Genomic DNA, 3,163 nt, shown 5'->3' on the forward strand with positions numbered 1-3,163 from the left:
TGGATCCCTGCTTAGTGGGGTATATTTGAAGGTTCACTTCTGGAGAAAATGGGGGTTTAGTGCTCATTGTTAGCAATATATGTGCCGATGCTTAATAAATCTGCTTGAAGTATGAGGACTGGCCTGAGTCACATTACAGAGACCCCTTTGGGTTAGTTGGGTGAGGGGTATTAGCAAAAAACAAGAGGGTAAGGAACATGGTGACAAGCTTCATGGGGAGTGTTTTCTCTGGTCTCAGTGGGTGTCTGGGTATCCAGGCTTGGGGGAAGGGAGAGAAAAATAACACCACTTAGCTCTTTTGTTCTTGGAGAAGTCTTCCTATGATCCCTGCCCCTCCAGCATATTTTCTGATGTTAGTAAATAAATCACCTTCCCCTATATCCCAGGTACTTTTCAACCTGCTGCTTCTATGCTGTATCTTGGAGGGATTGTTTGTTCTACTGTCTCTTTAAGGACAAGCACTCAGTTTCCTATCACCCTCTGTCTCTCCCAGAGCAGAGCCTACTGATTTTTAAAGTTTCTGGTTTTAAGCCCTACTAATCACTAATCCTAATAACTTGCAAAAATTGGCTTCTGGTTTGCAAAGTCAAATATTATGGGGACTTGTCTTCCCATTGCAGGTCCCCCATGTCTGGAGTGCTTAGTGTTGGGTCTGTTTCCCTCCCTTCTCCATGCTTGTAGTCTGTCCCTCTTGTGGTAGTCTCACTGGGTAACTTGTACCAGGACTCTACCCTTCCTACCATTTTCAGATGTGACCTCCTTTCTATGACGGACTGTGGAGAGTCTCTTCTAGCAGTCTTCATTTTGTTTTGTGTGTTAGTTACTTAGATGTGGCTGTTTTGTAGGTGTATTTCTGGCCTGGAGGAAGTGAGCTTAGGATCTTCTTACTCCCCCACCTCCCTCATGTTCCTCCTTATAACTGTGTCTCTGAGTAATATTGGGCTAAAATTTTTCCTTATTATATGATACTTATAAAATTGGAATGCAGGTTGTTGTGGCTGCATTAAATGAGTGGAGGAATGTTTTCCCAATACTGGGAGAAAGCAGTCTCTATTTTTAGATGGCACTCTTATTCATAAGAGAAGTTACAATTGTCTTCCTTATTTACAACTTGCTTTACCCATTTCTTAATGGAGACTATACTTTCTAGAGTACATTCTGTCAAACACATATATATATCTAATTTTGTGCTTCAGAATAGGGTGATAAATTACTCAAGAGAGAAGATCCCTAGAAATAAAATTACTGGGTGATGAATACAAACATATTTTGATATTGCTTACTAAAAGCTGTTGAGTAAATTTTGACCAAATAGAACTTCTGCAAGTCCGAATTTTTAGTCTGATTTAGTATTATTTTGTTTTATGTTTTATCAGTCTAATAGAGGGCATGAGACACATCTCTCTTGTTTTAATTAACATTTTATTACCTGTTACATTGAATATTTTTCTATTTTTGTTTACCATTTGAATATTTTTCTTTAAATTTCCCACTAATGATATTTGACTCATAACCTTTATAAATAGTGAAATAAGGTTGTCATTTGAAAGTTAATTTCTATGAGCACACATAATGGATAGGAAACATATGCCAACTCTTGGTTAGAATAATTTCTCAACCGTGTGTCTTAATTTTAAGCTGGTGAGAAGCCTTAACACACCTACAGAAAGATCGTATATAGCCCTGAATGTACAGATAAATAGGAAGAGGAGTCACTGAGACGAAGCACAACAGTGCCCATCCCAGCATTGTTCAAATAGGCGTTTCCCTGCCAGATTACCAGAGTCTGATAATCCTCCACGTGTCAGCCAGGTAACCCAAACTAAATTTTAACATAGATTCACCAAAACCACTTATTAATAATTTGGTTCCTATTTCAATCATCGTGCCGTGACTATTTCATTTAACAGTTAATTTTCAATGCTATTTGAGAGGCACTTAGGTGGCTTACTTGGTTAAGCATCTGGCTTCAACCCAGGTCATAATATCACAGTCTGTGAGTTTGAGACCCGAGTTCCCCACATAAGGCTCTGTGCTGTCATGACAGCTCAGAGCTTGGAGCCTGCTTCGGATTCTGTGATTCCCTCTCTCTCTCTGTGCCTTCCCCCCACCACAAAAAAATAAACATTAAAAAATTTTAAATACTATTGGAAAATTTATCCAAGTTTCTTACAGTTATTAACAAGTTGTAATTTCTGGGTCTGTAAGGCTGTAGGCCAAATATTGAACTGGGACGATTCATTAAGTTAATGTCAACTATGAAGTATTTTGGTGGCTGGCCCAGCTAAATGCTCTCTTTTAGATGGATCATTCTGCCACCCTTACACAGAATGAGCCTTTTTTCATTCAAAAGTTTGATGATTCGGTCATTTCCATGAGGCCTGACATTCCTTAATCTGATTTATGCATCTACTATACCTAGTATAAATTAATTTTAAAAATTGCATGAGGCCACTTTAAGTTAATCAAAACTGAACATTACCACACTGAGATTATTAGCTCTGTATCTGTTTATAATATCTATTATTCCTACTTGTCATTATTACCTAACTGCTAATGAATATTTTTATAGCTAACTTGATTGGTTTGAAAGCTTTATTGAACATGGGGCTATGACTTTTGCCTCTTTGGTAATACCTGTGACCACTCACTTTTTTTTTTTCTTTTTTTTAAATCAGTGTCAGCTTATTCAGGTAACATCCAATGAAGTAATCTGAAATATGAAAAAGTAAATATGAAAACAAGATCAGACTTCTACAGTATATAAGGAGTCATATAAATCTGACTTAGATATGGACAACTTAGTTTTCCACTGGCTTCCTATCCCATCACTCTGAAATACCTCATTTGTATGAAACAGTTGGAGAAGTTACCTGGAAATGAATGCTCTGGGTACTTGCATTCTCCTTATGGCACTTACTGTATGTGTTTGCATGTTAAACTTTGGCACACTGACACATTTGGTAAGAAACACATCATTGGTTGTCTTAGGGAATCACAAACTGTCCTAAGTAGTAAAAGCAAAAACACAACCGTATTTCCAGTTCAGAAACCACAGATCTGAACTGAAAGCTGCATAAATGGAATAAACTCCTCTTGGCATGGATTTCGTGATAAATAAGGCACTGAATCCATGATGCTCACTTTTCTTCTCCTATTCTTT

The 3,163-nt window shown here is 37.6% G+C and overlaps 1 protein-coding gene across 1 annotated transcript in view; it reads left to right on the forward strand.

The window, feature by feature from the left end:
• Positions 1 to 3,163, forward strand: part of LOC115302265 (olfactory receptor 4K15-like) — a 9,238-nt gene that overhangs the window by 357 nt on the left and 5,718 nt on the right. The gene's annotated exons all lie outside the window — the stretch shown is intronic.

This window comes from Suricata suricatta, chromosome 9 (genome assembly GCF_006229205.1).
Source record: "Suricata suricatta isolate VVHF042 chromosome 9, meerkat_22Aug2017_6uvM2_HiC, whole genome shotgun sequence".
NCBI classification, from domain to species: Eukaryota; Metazoa; Chordata; class Mammalia; order Carnivora; family Herpestidae; genus Suricata; species Suricata suricatta.